The sequence below is a fragment of the Cydia amplana genome, chromosome 14, assembly GCF_948474715.1.
Source record: "Cydia amplana chromosome 14, ilCydAmpl1.1, whole genome shotgun sequence".
Lineage (NCBI taxonomy): Eukaryota > Metazoa > Arthropoda > Insecta > Lepidoptera > Tortricidae > Cydia > Cydia amplana.
The window spans coordinates 9,721,835-9,738,735 of record NC_086082.1 but is presented as its reverse complement, the minus strand read 5'-3'; the positions used below and the strand labels follow the sequence as shown (position 1 = coordinate 9,738,735).

The 16,901-nt window shown below is 36.4% G+C and overlaps 1 protein-coding gene and 1 long non-coding RNA gene across 2 annotated transcripts in view; one reads left to right on the top strand and one right to left on the bottom strand.

Moving 5' to 3' along the window:
- The window catches only part of LOC134654117 (rap1 GTPase-activating protein 1), a 433,547-nt gene that overhangs the window by 114,437 nt on the left and 302,209 nt on the right, over nt 1–16,901 (top strand). The window lies entirely within an intron of this gene.
- The window catches only part of LOC134654145 (uncharacterized), a 299,175-nt gene that overhangs the window by 196,875 nt on the left and 85,399 nt on the right, over nt 1–16,901 (bottom strand). The gene's annotated exons all lie outside the window — the stretch shown is intronic.

Here is a 16,901-nt window from a genome sequence, read left to right as displayed (position 1 = left end):
AAGATCACATGAAATCGTTCAAATCTTTATTTTACAAAAGTAAGCTTCTAATGGCACATAAGAAATCAAAATAACACTTGGAGTAAAACACTTAGCTAAACGGTCAAAGAACGTGAGAATCTATAAGCTTTCAGAATAATCCTTCAGATGTAAGCCTTCAGGAACGTAGCGAATTAGGCACGAGGTATGGCTAACGATAACGTCCGATCTCTAGCGCGATCCGATCAAGAAGAAGGAAGCCAGTCCCAGCGGCGGAGCCAACCGCTCCCGCCTCCAATTCAAGTTGGTAAACCTGCCTGACCAGTCTACCAACATAACGACAAAAATGCCTGCTCTTGCCTACGTTCACTCAAGATACACATCTTGTCGTTCCAAAGCGTTCTACCTGTCATTTTAGTTCAACAATACGCCAATAGGTTTCGTTACTCACTACGCAGCTTCATTATTTCGTTACAAGCAAATAATACGTAGCCAAACATTGCTAATCGACTTTATACGGGCGTCTAACTATGAACTGTAATGCTGCAATACGTCTTTCTGGTGTCTCGCTCCGACACGGCCGTCCTGCGCTACACACGTCCTCGTGTGTGGGTGTATGCATTTGATACTGAAACAAAACATACAGCACAGTATCTCATCGCTCGGTCATTCCTGACCAACAATTTGGATCTCACTCAAATTACTATTAAAATCAAACTTTGTTATCAATCAAACCAGAAAAAAAAATTGTTCATGTGAAAACAGAACAATCCCAAACATCAAAAACACAAATCACAACAGCTCTAATTCATTGCTCGACAGTATCACTACTATTGTCGTCAATATCAATTTACGGGGAAATTATCTGGCATAAAAAAAAATCGTCATGTGATTTAAATTTTTGTAAGACATCTTAAAATAAATAACATTCTGAATTGATAGTTCCAATTTTACTCATATGAACACAGTACATAAACAGGAATTCATTTTTAACTTAACAACACCAGTCCTTCGGTCCATTGCCAGTCCTTCGGCAGATACCAGACCCTCGTCAGAAGTAACCATCTCAGCCGCGTAAGTGCTACTCCTCGCAAAGAGCATTCTGCACATAAAAAGCAGACCACGTGCACCTCTTACATGCTCCGGCACTTCTGATGCGGTCACTAAACAATACCCAGTCCATCGGGCATACTTTCAGTCCATCTAAAGCAAAACAGTATTGCCCAGTCCATCGGGCGTGCCTTCAGTCCATCGAAAGCATGACAGTATTGCCCAGTCCATCGGGCGTGCCTTCAGTCTATCGAAAACAAAACAGTAGTGCCCAGTCCATCGGGCGTAATTTCAGTCCTACGAAAGTACAAGCTTTCAGTCCATCGAAAGCAAAACAATGTTAACAGTGAATTCCAAAAACAGAAAATAAAAACAGGTCTTTAAATCATGTTACTCAGAACCATTGGTACTATCAGCGTCAACTGATCAACTGAAACTGAACATTACTGATCAAAAATCACTAAAGATAGCTTTCTTCTTTAGCTTTAACAACAGAAATTCGCTCAAGACTTCTATGCAGAAGTAAAACATCTCAAAATAATCCCAACGGAATGGGAACTGCTCACCAGCTTAATAAAGTATGATGCACGCGACCAAGTCAAAGGTGGTGATGAGGTCCAACCCAAGCACGGAGGATGATCCTTTCTGCTTGCCGTTGCCGTTGCTACGGCAGATTGCGAGAGACACGATGTGGTTCAACATAGCTGGCTGTTACTGAAATCATCATTTACACGGTATCTGGTTTATCATGTATGCAGGCTAAACTCAAAAGGTTTATGAAATGCAAGGTGGCAGACACAAAAAACATGTTTTCAATGTATACGGGACTTCAAAAATCTCAGAATAAAATTTAAACTTCAATGAGTGCGTTTTATTTCATTCTATGAACAAACACGTGTTCCAAAAATAAGTAACACGGTAAAATGGGCCAATACGAAAAGTGACAGCTTATTAGTTACGTTCGACTGTTATGCTTCGCCATTACACTCAATAAAATTCACTAATAAACAATTAGAACGAAACCTGTCCTTTTATTTCCAAATCTCCAGCACAGAAGATGCACAGCTGCTTCTATGTCACGGGCGTAATGGTGTCTGCAAGTTCGCTCGGCTCTGGATGCAGGACACTGTAACATTAATTTTCATATGCGTAGCTCATGTTTTCATAGTATACTCGATTTGTGATCTATCACGGCATTACGAGCAATAATTTGTTGCAATTTTATTAATTACTAAACGTTACAGGGTAAAGATTACATAATCCTATGCATTCGCAAATCAGCAGGATCAATTTCTAACGGTGCATTGTATTTTCATGAAAAAAATATTTTTTGAGGGTAGATGCACAAGTGAGCGATGAAATAATATCACGTCGCGACAGCCAATATTTGAATTTAATTAACAACATGGATTTCATACCAAAATAACTTAAGATCACTTAGATTTAAATGGATTTTAAAAATTAATTGTATGTTCAAATCAATTATTGAGGGTAGATTCACAAGTGAGCGATGGAATAATATCACGTCGTGATAGCTAATACTTGGTTTTAATTAACAGTATGGATTTCAAATCAAAATAACTCAAGATCGCTTAGATTTAAATGGATTTTAAAAATTAATTGTATGTTCAAATCAATTATTGAGGGTAGATTCACAAGTGAGCGATGGAATAATATCACGTCGTGATAGCTAATACTTGGTTTTAATTAACAGTATGGATTTCAAATCAAAATAACTCAAGATCGCTTTGATTTAAATGGATTACAAAAATTAATTATAAAGAAACATGGCGATACCAGAGATAACACGTCACGACCAGTCTGTTCGACAGCCCCAATCATAATTCACAATTTCACAATAATTCTCACCAAATAACAATGAATTGCACTCACCTTTCAATGAAGGTTAGACACGTGAGCTTACCATTTACCACGTGTCCAGATTATGGAATGTAGGTCACCGAATACAGACCGGAAATACACCTGCGCTCCCACGTGGCTGTACAAGCAATACATGAGATATCGAAATATTCTAAATCCCAACTTCCGATGTCGAAGAGGGAGAGGGCTAAATGATTTATTATTATAGCGGGTGGTGGGCATGGTACCTCGATGTATTACTTCACAGCCAAAACAGTAGGTATGCTACCAACGCATGAAATAAACATTCAGACCCGTTAACCATACTAGTGCCTACTATATTTCAGTACTAAATAATCAAAATGACCAATCACTATTTTTGATTTAAAATAAAAAGATCACATGAAATCGTTCAAATCTTTATTTTACAAAAGTAAGCTTCTAATGGCACATAAGAAATCAAAATAACACTTGGAGTAAAACACTTAGCTAAACGGTCAAAGAACGTGAGAATCTATAAGCTTTCAGAATAATCCTTCAGGTGTAAGCCTTCAGGAACGTAGCGAATTAGGCACGAGGTATGGCTAACGATAACGTCCGATCTCTAGCGCGATCCGATCAAGAAGAAGGAAGCCAGTCCCAGCGGCGGAGCCAACCGCTCCCGCCTCCAATTCAAGTTGGTAAACCTGCCTGACCAGTCTACCAACATAACGACAAAAATGCCTGCTCGTGCCTACGTTCACTCAAGATACACATCTTGACGTTCCAAAGCCTTCTACCTGTCATTTTAGTTCAACAATACGCCAATAGGTGGCGTTACTCACTACGCAGCTTCATTATTTCGTTACAAGCAAATAATACGTAGCCAAACATTGCTAATCGACTTTATACGGGCGTCTAACTATGAACTGTAATGCTGCACTACGTCTTTCTGGTGTCTCGCTCCGACATATATAACATACAAATACATAAATACCTACATAGAAAACACCCAAGATTCAGGAACAAATATCTGTGCTCATCACACAAAAAATGCCCTTACCGGAACCGGCGCCAATACAACCGCGATAAATTCTATCTTATTTAAATATTGTCGTCAAATATCTCACACATAATCATGTGTCCAGTTTGGATTTTTATTCCTGAAAAGAGAGTGATTTTTTACAGGAATATGCTACTAACATGTAACATAAGTAGGTATACTATTTTTGTTAGTCTAAGCACATTAAGTATTTCTTTGAATCTATTAATTATCCTCTCCTGTTGACACAAATGACAAAAGCTCAAAGACACAAATATTGATAAAAGTAGTCTAAGAAATTTAAATGTTATTTTCTGGGTACCTTCAAGAGCCGTAACTTAATTTGGCGATCTTTGCATCAGACAAAGTGGCCATAGGCTATATGTAACATTTGTGTACGAAACACAAAACAAAGAAAATGAACAGCCCGTCATAAATACAGGTTGCCTGATTAAATATTTCACGCCACATTCCTTATCTGACGCTGTTGTTATCACAGCCTTTTGTATTCTATTCTACGCAATTTCTCCGGCTACTTAATATACTAGGGGAAAAGATTTTCCAGTGTTTCTTAATGTTCTGTTGAATAAATATTAAACCTACGTGATTTACGCTACAGGTCTTTTATGGTGCAAAAGCGGTATTGTATTTTATTATTTTTACCCAACTGTTTATGACTGGGTTATGATTTTAGCAGGTAGGTTTGTTCAACTGTAGCGTCGAAGCTATTAATTTGAGAAATGAGTCTGAATGTGTATAGCCCGAGTATCATAGGATACATTTTTAATCGACTGCTTAAGGAAGGAGGTTTTATACGACAGAAATTCGTAGTCGGGTTATAGTTTTTCAAATGTTTTACTATTAGTTTACGGCTCCAAACAATTAATCTATTCCGCTTTGCTTAAGGTTGACTGGTGGGTACACACTTGGGGTAAGTAATTTCTGTTCAATCATGCTTAATAATTCCAACAACTAGCCCTTGATTTAACTTTAAACACAAAGTAAACCTTGTTGTGAAATATTACCCCATAACGGTGTTATTGCAGAGAGATGAGAAATAAAAGGTCGTTTATGTCCCGAGCGTCGTCCAGGCCGTACTATGGCCGTTCTAGAAACCGATTTAACTGATCAATGGTAGGGTCTTATCTCGTTGCAATACGGCTTAGAAGTGATCACTTTAGACTGAAGACGTTAGTATTACCAAAGCGAGCGAGTCACGTTCTAATGTGCCATTGTAACGTGATCTCGTGATATGTAAAGACTAGATGTAATCGTAGACCGCAATTAGATATAAAGCGATACAAACAACTATAAACTACTACTTTTTTTACTTATTTACTTACTTATTTTTACTTTATTTACTCGCCTCATCGAGTAAAACAAATTAAATCTGATCGTAATGATAGTGTGCTTTAAACTGAGAATGGCCATCTCTGTTGACAACCCAGCCCGAAAACCGAACTGAGCGTCGTGTAGTTTTATTAGGTACAAGCCTTTATTACTTAGGGTTACGATGGACAGGGTAGGAGACTAGGAGTGAAAAAATATGAAAGGCTTCATAGATAACTCAGTTATCCGAACGCCGGCGGCGGCGAGGCAAATTGAAAATTTTCAACTCGCCCATAATTGGGGGTAATATTTTACAAGGGTCAAATGTATATTCCGATTCGTTTCCTAACGATTCACGCTACGTAGGTACCTACTTTGTGTTGTCAATAGGCCGAGCTAAGTAAATTGAAACAATGTTATCGAGCGAAATGCAATACTTAGGTATACTACCTAAAAATGTTATCATACTGCCGATCCGATCCGTCACCGCATTCGGTACGAGAGTGAATTTATACTAATGGGATTAGTTGCCGAGCGGACCCCAGGCTCCCATCAGCCGAATGAAACAGCCGGGACAACGAAGATGATGATGATGATAAAACTATGATTTTATAACAATATACCAACGTAATTTAATGCAAAACATAAAGTGCATACACAAATGTGAACTGTATAGGTACCTACTATGCAATTAACCTCCATTAAACGCCGCTAAAAGAAAAGGTAGGTATCAAGATTCTAAATAACTTGGGTGGTCCGTAAAAATGTACTTCAAATGTAAGTCTGGTCAACGCCAAATACATAGTTGCCGGATAAAATGCAGTTTAGTAGCCACGGGCTGTAAATACTCTAAATGGACTTTGCTTGTAGTTTACAACTCCCGCGGTGGCTGTGACACTATCGATCTACGGATACCAGGACTACAAAATATAGGACACTGTTTTACTAGTTCAGTCCAGCATCAAATAGATATGTATTTGGTGACTTGGGTACACCTAGCTGCACAATCGCATGGACACTTTATGAATAAATACATTAATTATTGCGTCCATGCAATTTTGCGGCACGCTGTAGACCAGGTACACTAGGTACATAATTTTCATCATCTTATTAGGCAAAAGACGTTCATTTCTAACTATAATTAGTGAAGATGTGACATATCACTCTGCTATGGTTCCTTCAATACTAACCTTGCCACCTTCACAGATCAGATGTAAAAAAAAAAACAATGTTTCGCAAAATAATAAAGACACATGACTGTATTCATGTGAATACATTGTAATGTTTAAGCAAAAGAATAAGTAAATGTATGCCTGAATATTAAGTAACAAAATCTGATGCATTGTACAATTTATTTTCACAAATGCTGATTGGAATTAATGAAGCCGAATATAACTCATTCAGGCGTCGAATGAAAACATTAACTATTGAATGACGTCGTATGTGAATGAACTTATCGATCCATTACGAAGCTATGAAACAGGCTATGGATACTATCAGACATGAAGTTATGTGAAAAAAAAAATCTGCCCAGTTTGGACTGCCAAGATCGGACCGATCGAATATAGTTCCAGACCTTTTTAGGGTTCCGTAGCCAAATGGCAGAAAACGGAACCCTTATAGATTCGTCATGTCTGTCTGTCTGTCCGTCTGTCCGTCCGTATGTCACAGTCACTTTTCTCCGAAACTATAAGAACTAAACTGTTGAAACTTGGTAAGTAGATGTATTCTGTGAACCGCATTAAGATTTTCACACAAAAATAGAAAAAAAACAATAAATTTTTGGGGTTCCCCATACTTAGAACTGAAACTCAAAATTTTTTTTTTCACCAAACCCATACGTGTGGGGTATTTATGGATAGGTCTTCAAAAATGATATTGAGGTTTCTAATATCATTTTTTTCTAAACTGAATAGTTTGCGCGAGAGAGACTTCCAAAGTGGTAAAATGTGTGTCCCCCCCCTGTAACTTCTAAAATAACAGAATGATAAAACTAAAAAAAATATATGATGTACATTACCATGTAAACTTCCACCGAAAATTGGTTTGGACGAGATTTAGTAAGTAGTTTTTTTTTAATACGTCATAAATCGCCTAAATACGGAACCCTTCATGGGCGAGTACGACTCGCACTTGGCCGCTTTTTATTAGATTATATCTCTAAACGCTTCATCTTATCGATTGAATTTTAAATGAACTACTGCCGGCTCTTTATAGGGAAATGGAATATAAATAGTCATAAAATATAGGAGTATCTAAGATCTCTTAAAAGTTAATAAGTATAAGCTATGTTGAGTGGAGGAAATGGAGTGGCTTTTGCGGCATTCAATTCAGTAGCATATATTGATAATGAAGTGTACTTACTCTCGAACGGTTCTTGTGTTTTATAACATCGAGATCGTATAATATTTTCGATAAGATCAATATTGGGTGGTGCGCCTCAATTACGCGACCGCAACTCAATTACAACCTAATCAATTAATGTAGTAAAGGGAGGAACAGAAGGACTCCAACTATTGGCATGCAGTTCATAAATTACCTACTATTGCGCTCGCAAAATAATTAGGCACTTATGCAATTTACTCATTACACAGGGAACAAATTTTGGCTCTGAAAACATTCGACATCTAATCAGCCAAAATATTAATATATTTATATGAAACAGGCAATTGTTTTTTCACGATTTCGTGGTTGGCCCCATAGAAATATTTGCCCAGTACGTACCTATCTACCTATGACCTATTATTGTATAGCAAAATATAGCTAAGGGATCAAAACACAACCAGTATATAAAAAAAATATCGACGCACATTTCACTCGCAAATACTTTCCAACTTGTTTTCGCTACATTGACATAGGTACGAATAAAACGTAACAAATGTTTCGCTAATTAGTCAAAAAATATGAATGATTCTCACTGATTGTTCATAATAGCTGCGTGTTTCTAATTCACGGTCGGTCGGTATCGATGATTAAAACCGGCCAAGTGCGAGTCGGACTCGCGCACGGAGGGTTCCGCACCATCAACAAAAAATAGAGCAAAACAAGCAAAAAACGGTCACCCATCCAAGTACTGACCCCGCCCGACGTTGCTTAACTTCGGTCAAAAATCACGTTTGTTGTATGGGAGCCCCACTTAAATCTTTATTTTATTCTGTTTTTAGTATTTGTTGTTATAGCGGCAACAGAAATACATCATCTGTGAAAATTTCAACTGTCTAGCTATCACGGTTCGTGAGATACAGCCTGGTGACAGACGGACGGACGGACGGACGGACGGACAGCGGAGTCTTAGTAATAGGGTCCCGTTTTTACCCTTTGGGTACGGAACCCTAAAAATGAAAATCGGCGCGAGGCCGAACGGAACGGGTCACCCACACAGTGATACTGATGATAGCATCACGTACGTATAATAATACATATATGTGGGATACATGAACTTTCATCCGGGTAAGTAAAAGTTTATTAACTACAAAACCAATCAGTTATCACCGTCAATCAATCGCGGCCAACTTTTGCTCTAGTGCGGTAATTAAGAGCCAACAGCTAGGAGTGGTCATTTCTCCATACAAACGTACTCGACTGTTTCCTCCGTGGGTTTTGAAGCTAGAGCAATGATTTTTTCAACACAGATTAATATTGTCAATATCTGTGTCGGACCGTTTTGCTTTTTTTGATATTTTTGTTTTTTAAGGCGCTAGAGCCCTTCAAAAATGGCCAAAATGGCCTAATTGACTATGCCGCAATGAGAGGCGTGCTATTCAAAACTGACATCAATTAGTCAAAAAAGCAAAACGGTCCGACACAGATAATGTCATAATCATTTAGATTTCCAAATTTGGTTACGATTGGTTAAGTTTTGGAGGAGGAAACAGTCGAGTACGAAACCTCGATTTTTGATATTTTTACGCAGGATTTTTCGCCTTGTCCTTATCGCACTAGTGTTAGGAGCCGCTTCCGTTAGCCAGACGGGTATATTTACCTAAAATATTTAAATCTTAGCTCCTGTTGGCTCTTAACACATTACGTGCCTATGCCGAAAATCAAAAGGACCATAATTAATATGTACTGTAAAAAGTCGCACGATACGCGTGCGAACTCGTGTCGATTTAAAACATTCCCTTCCGTCGTGTACCTATTAATTTATCACCACTCGTTGCGAATTTCCTACTTTTCACACTTGTATCGTAAATAGCTATAATCATGCAATTCTCAATTTTGTTACTATTTCAGTTTATAAGGTTCCGAGCGATTTCGTTATGCATCATCTCTTCTGCATTTCTATTTATGCCTAAGTACATTATTATTTATGTGTTTTCAATTTCGTTACGTATAAGACGTATTTCGTAACCTATATCGATTCTGCATTTAGGTACCTTTATTCTATATCTCAACTCAACACATTAGACCTTCTCTTACGACACCCATGGGAGAGCGTGACGCTACAGTCGTCACGCAGCTGAGAGGTTGAGAGGTCCTTTTGTCAAATCCCATTTATCTTCCTAAGTCTTTTGATCCTACACTCAGATTCTTATTTTCTTTAAAAAACATGTGCTTTTTTGCTCTCCTGTAAGTCGCTAATCTCGAATAAAATATGTTAACGTCGACCTTTGACTTCCTACAGTAACTGGCAGATAAAAAAGTTAATCCTGTCAATTTAGTACATTTTGGACATTTAATGTTTAGTGTGGGACGCAACGTGTGTCAGCACTTTCGCGGCGTCGCATATTGGCCGTACCGTGAGATCGGCGGGGGCAGCAGCCGAGTGGGCTGCAGTTCGCAAGCGGGAGAAATATGAGGTCCTGGCGAACTATTTATTTGTCCCGCTTGCAGTGGAAACCACAGGGTGCTGGTGTGTTGAGGCCAAGGCCTTTTTGGGGGAGGTGGGGAGACGCATGCGGGAGAGGGGTTTGGATCCTCGCTCTGGGTTCTTCCTGATGCAAAGGTTATCCATCGCGGTTCAACGTGGCAACGCAGCGAGCGTGATGGGCACTTTTGCATCGGGGGGGTCGCGGAGCGATTTTATCGGCTAGTTAAATTTAGTCTGAAAAAAGTGTAATTTGTGTTTAATTTTTTAAGTTTTCTTGTATCTTTAGTTAGTTTAGATCGTATGTTTTTTTTAAGTTACTTTGATGTGTAAATCTGTAAATTTGGACATTTTGGTTGTAATATAATTATAAAAGGACAGATGTTGAGATTGAGTCTATATCAAACAAGTGTTCATTGGTTACTTGTTTTTGTGAACTCTATATGGATTTTGTATCAAAAACATTAAAGACAATACCATAATAATATAGGATCAACAACACAGTAACTAATAACCTGCCTACGTAAAAACACAAAGACAATAATATATAGTCTTGCATAGATTGCACAATTTCATTTTCTAAAATTATAAAGTTTAAACTACTTACACGTACATACATTTTCGATGGTAGCGAACGAAATGGCGCAGAAATAACACTTGTTTCTGTCAATTGCGAAGTTTTTTTTAACAGAAATAAGTGAAATAATTCAGTTTTGAAACCTTCAGTTTGAATGGTTTCTGTGATTACTTGAACGTATTTTACTTCAATTGTTGTTTTAAGCGTTCTTGTCGCAAAACTCCATTTTACGTAGAATTATATTTCTAAATCTGTAATATAGAACCTAAAGTTGAAAAGTTTTGTACATTAGACCTTAATTAAAGAAAGTTTACTTCGTTTGGAAGGAGTTGTAAGCAAAAGAGAAACGATATTTAAAAGCTTAGAACATTGTGTACTTGTTTTTTTTTAAATGTCTACAAGTTACATTTTATTTGGTTAAACGTATAATACCTATTAAATTTGTAAAAGAATATAACATTGACATGACTTTGGCTAAGTATTTGGAGTCAGACTAAGATTCTACTGTAAAAATGAACTTGATTTATTTCTAAGTATAACTAATCATTAAAAATCCACCGTTCATGAGAAATCTTTAGGCATTCCAACATCATGCATACGTATTGTTTTGAATATAAAACCATTTAAGGTCAAAACACACGGTGCTATTTGAATGCATAGCAGGACGTTTGTACGTTGGATTATATTTTTTTTTGGTTGACTATGACGTTTTCATTGCACCAGAATGACATCATGTATTTACCTATAGGTTAAATATATTGGAAATGTATAAATGTTATCTTGCTAGTTATAGTGCGACATAGTTACTACAAAAATGCGACTAAAACTATCAATTAGGTACTATTCGAAAACGATCTGGATCAAAGCAAAGGTGTTAGTTACATGGCAATTCAATTGAAAAGGACATCGGTATTTGGTAAAACGCCAAGTTTCTACTAACGATGATTGGTGTTAACGTTTTATTTTGCTTCTAAAATGGAAAGATATGCGATCTAGAATGCTTGAAACTAGATTTAAATCGGATGTTTTTATACCCTCCTGAGTCCCTGAGGCCTTTATAAAGGCTTTAATCCAAATCGAATTTTGGATAAAATAAAATAGGTACAAGGTTCCAAATTCAAAACTGCAAAAATGACAAGCGGGACTCAGGAGGATATGTAATTTATTTATTTACCTTATTTGTTTTCTTCGTTAAACACATCACTTGAATACCTACCACCAAAATCACTTCTCCCAATACGAATAAGTACACATTATTTAACTTCTAATGATGACAACTACGAGTAGGTAGCCCATTAAAATAATACCTATTATAATCGATATTATTCCACACATAGCATTCCATTTAGAAAAAAACTCACGACCTGCCTCATTATCAATATAATTTTGTAATTCACTGGACCTACCCACCATATTAGCTTAAAAATAAAAATGCTTTTGTTGTGATTTGATCTGTTATTTATTTATAACATTTTTCCTTGTACACAGTAAGATGCTTAGATTAATTTGAAAGACGTTATAATAAAAACACAATTTGATTTCATTTCAAGTAAGCATCGTTTAACTTCGATAATTTTAAAAGGTCGTTTAACCAACGACCTGCATCGCGCTATTGACATTTTTTAACACGCCAGAACAGATAGAACTTCCCAAAAACCGCAGTTGGGTGTCCAGTTCTCCTCGGGAAGTCACCTAGAGTGACCTGAGATGTGTAAAATGATTGCTAACCTTTCCGAAATTTAACTGTGCCTTTCCAGCGCGGTTCCAAATTCATTGAGCTGCTGAAAGGCAGATTTCGTGGGCCTGAGGGAGAGGTAAGCGCCGTACTTTCTCCCTCACTCCTGTGGTCGATGTTCAGTCTACTGTTCTCGCCCTCACCGAAGGAGAGCTAATTTGACACCTTTTTTTATGAAAATTTTAACAAGCTTATATTTAGAGAGTTTATTATATGTTACATAAACTGGTTTCCTTTTCCTTCCCTTAAAATCCCTACAGGTTTGCAGGAATCTAATTTACCTACAAGTACCAAAAGTAATACCAGTAATACCTATATATCTGTGTACCTTTTTTAAGGTATTGTCTTAATTACATATTTGTAATAATATAGAATAAAACAAAACTACAAAAAAAGTTTGGCAGCAAAATGTTATTATGGGATTAACTTCATTAATTTAGTTCATTAAAACGTTAGACAAAATACAATTAAGCCCTTTAAAACAGTAGAATATACTCGTAGTTCTTGTAGGTAGGTAAATTACATTTTTATTTTTGCTTTCAGGTAACGTCATAGCGCCTACGTCTAGCACGCTCAAGCTGCTCTGCGTCATTGCTATTAAATTACATCAGGCGTTAATTAATCTTGTCGCGCACACGTTTCGCTGTGCTGCTGTGCTCTAAACTTTAAACCGAAATGCATGCAAGATTTCTATAGCTTCACTTCACAATTAGCTTCAAAATAGTAGTTCTGTCATGACTTAGATTGGAACAAGTTGTTCGTGAGCGTTAGTTTAGGAGTTTTCATTTAACGGCACACGCCCAAGTCAAACTTTTCTCATTGATTTGAAAACTTTGCGATAGGTACGATAGTAAATTATTCTGGGCAAACCTGGGTTTTATTATGGTTAGCTCAGGGTTTAGTTTACTCTGTGCAGGTATTTATCATTCAACCTAAAATCGCGTTTGTTACACGTATGCAATATTAAACTAAGTTACATATCATATTTATTTAAATTAATTCGTTTAAATAACTTGATAAATTCAAATATAAGATATATTTAAAACGTGATCCCTGACGTGATTTATCGCAAGGAAGTTAAGATTTACTTCCAAATTTCAAGTCATTAGGTGAGCATTTCTCAAAAAGTTTGTACATTTTGTAGATAGCGGTAACAAAAAAATAAAAAATAATTTCATGACTTTTTTTATTACATATTATTAAAAAGTTTCTTATAATTCAGGATATATAAATTATTTCGGGATTTGAAGTGTAATTTTATGTGTAAAGTGTATTTAATTGAGTTGGGGCAAACACAATTTCCTTTTTTGTTACCATAGCTTAAGTAGGAATTATAATAACTACACTCGAATTTATATGGTATTATTAATTAAATAGGATAGTATTAACAAATACGCGAATATTAATAACAAAACAAGTGCGAGTCGGACTCGCCCATGAAGGGTTCCGTATTTAGGGGATTTATGACGTATTAAAAAAAAACTACTTACTAGATCTTGTTCAAACCAATTTTCGGTGCAAGTCTACATGGTAATTATTGGTAATGTACATCATATATTTTTTTTAGTTTTATCATTCTTTTATTTTAGAAGTTACAGGGGGGGGGACACATTTTACCACTTTGGAAGTGTCTCTCGCGCAAACTATTCAGTTTAGAAAAAAATGATATTAGAAACCTCAATATTATTGTTATTGTTACCCTGACTTCCTAGCTATACGTAACTATTCAAAAGTAACAAAAAAGGAAGTAACGATATGATTCTTCTTCTTCTTCACTACTTAAAAAAAATACTGTAAGCAAATTTAATTACTAATCTCATTAAATAGTTTGATTGTATCAGTTTCACAAAAAGGCTTAAGTATAAAATTCAAGCAATACAAAACAAATAACGGTATTTACCCGAGTTTTTCGGTAACAAAACTGGAATTTAATTTCGGTCGATCACTAGCCACATGCGTCGGTCGATGATAGCTCGATTTAAATAACTGATAAAACAAAATAAATGCCTGCCACAGCGCTAATTTTACCAGCTTCCATTAAAAGCTTCTATTACATTTAGGAAAAAAATCCTTTTTATATACGAAAATACGGTAACAAAAACTGGAATCAAAATAGAAAAATATTTAAGGACAAAATTAAAATATATTTATTAATAAAATAGAATCAATCCATTACATCATTAATTCCTAAGATAAATCATTCCTAATATACAAAATATTGTGAACAAAAGGTTTCACCAAGTTATGAAAAATTTGTGATGAAGTCAAAATTAATTTCAGGCCTAAAACTAAAAAGGTCAAAGGCAAAAGACAAATATACTATTTTTTTGAGAAATGCTCAGGTACAAATACAAATAGATAAGCAATGCTTAAGCAGCTGTTTTAAGCTCAATACACATTTTCATATCCCTAAGACAACGTACGCAACGTTTTACACCAACGATCAAACACGCAAAGCCTAACCGCGATAATACTAAACAAGCAAGCCTGAGCCACCTGCGCCACATGAACTTTCTGATTTATCCTACAAACTCCGAGATATTTATATTTTAAATACAACGACGAAATACGACTGTAGTCGAGCTCTTTAATGTCCTTGTCCCCTTGGTTCGTGCAAAAAGTTGTTGTACCTACTCGAAACATCGTCTACAGAACTATGTAGGTACGGACCTATGTATTTCGTAGCTTTCCTGAGCCTGAGTCCATGATTGTGGAATTCGAGTTAAGTGCACTGGCGTTTCGAATTTTTCGAAGCATACATTTATTTAATATTAATTGCTGTCATTTTTTTAAATCACAATTTATACTATTTCGGATCGTTTATCAGTTTTGTGCTAAACGCCCAATGTGACAATTTTCAATGACAAGGCGTCTGTCTGTACAATTAGCTAGAGTAATTTTCAAGTTAAAATTGTTACAAGCTGGCATGCGTATAACTTTAGTCGTTAATTACATACGCAGATATTAAACTTACTGTGCATATATCATAACATAAACCTCCGCTCATTTAAATCTTGCGGTAAGCGTAACCGTGTACTCGCATGGGCTATAAATATCAGGTAGGTTATGTGTATCTTTGAGCGACCAAACAAACAATTATTTTGTTTAGGTTTTGACTTAGAAAAACATGCAGTAATACAATATATGTATAAAATGTATAAACATAAAAATCAAACAGTTTTTGAAATTAAGCTGTCTCATTACTCTCTATACTATACCAATCAAATGCTTATGATATGTATATGTCGTATTTTATTTACGAATAAAAAACTGCCGTACTGTGGATTGGCTAAGATCCATTTGATTTAACACTTTTATTTGGCAAAATTTGGTATGGAGACTAGAGTCTACTACACTTTAAGGGGCGGGTTTGGACATGGATTACGCTTAAAAAGGAGTCAAAATTTCTACGTCAGTGGTGTTGAGTGCTAAGCACATCCCTTTCTCATCAAATAGCAACATGCCCTCCGATGTACGCTCCATACTTCCAAGTACTTCACGCCCTAGCCAATAAGATATGCAACTGATAAATCCTCAGTCTGCACTTCCAGCGTAGAAACGGACTCCCTCAACTAAAAACAACCCAATTTGTATATATAAATAGAAATTTAAAAATTCCAAAAGTGCGATGCAGGAATCATAGAGAAAAAAACACTTTTTCTATGACGCCAAGGGACCCAGGTAGTTGGACAAAAAAAGTGAAGTTTGGGTGATGTTTAGAAAAACCGTGACGCCCGCCCTAATCTATTTGTGCGCACGCGCTACCCATAGGGCCCTTACGCACTAGCGGTTAACCGCGGGGGCGGCTTGCCGCGCGGCCAGCCGCTTTTCCAATTTAATATGCAACCGCTTGTAATCGTACGCACTTAACCGCCACAAAATTTCAACCGCGGCGGTTGAATGGAGAGCTGCGGCCCGGCACTGGCGGTTGAGGGTGCGGCGAGCCGCCGATGAGTTTGTAGCCAACGTATCCGTCCACTACAATATTATTTACCATGTAGATATAGAATAATTTATTAATAATTAAAAATAAATTACGTAATTATTTTTTATAGTAAAGCAAGAAAATAACAGTTATTGTCTAGTAACTCGGACCCGATTGCCTAGCCATATTTTTTATGCGTGTGATGGTATTGGGGTTGATTAAATATACCATCATGATTGAACAACCGAAATTGAATGTAATTCATTTCATATGAAAAAAGTCTGAACTACATGTAAGATGACTATGAAGGCTTAAGGCCTAGGTCTAGTATAAAAGATAACACTAAATTAAAAGCAGATCAAATTTATAGGTATTTATTACCAGCGATTCGGAGGGATGGACACTGTAAAGAGGAAGAACCGCCGAAGAAACCCCTTTAGTTTATTATTTTCTGTCTCTTTTCAAATAGAATTAACAAAGTTACTCACATCAAAACAAAAGGTCTACTATCAATGTACCTAAAGTCTTATTTTTTTATTCGGTAGACTAAAATGACATTTCATAGTATGAACATAAAATGTCATTTCATACTATGAAATGTCATTTTAGTCTACCGAA